Genomic DNA, 447 nt, shown 5'->3' with positions numbered 1-447 from the left:
TTTTGTAATAACTGTAAATGAACTATAATCTATAAAATACTGAATTACATTGTACATCTAAACTAATATCTTATAAATCAGCCAGACAAATATTCTAGAAAAAAATGAGCTCTCCTCCCCTCACATTTACTATTTCAAATGGCTTAAAAAGGTACTGTCCCAAGAAGATAGTCAAAAGGCCAATAAACACATGAAAAAATTCTGAACAGTATTCTCAACAGGGAAATTCAGATTAAGGGATACTATTGCATCCATTATTAATGCTAAAATTTAACACATTGACAAAACCAAACAGTGGAGGGTGTGTGGAGAAATTGTGAACATTATATATTACTGGTGGAATATACAGTGGCTCAACCATTCTTAACAACTGCCTATTAGTTTCTCATAATGTTAAATTTATACCTACCCTATGGCCCTCAATTCCATGCCTACATATATTGTAAA

Source organism: Bison bison, unplaced genomic scaffold (genome assembly GCF_000754665.1).
Source record: "Bison bison bison isolate TAMUID 2011002044 unplaced genomic scaffold, Bison_UMD1.0 scf7180017864363, whole genome shotgun sequence".
NCBI lineage: Eukaryota > Metazoa > Chordata > Mammalia > Artiodactyla > Bovidae > Bison > Bison bison.
This window is presented reverse-complemented; position numbering follows the sequence as displayed.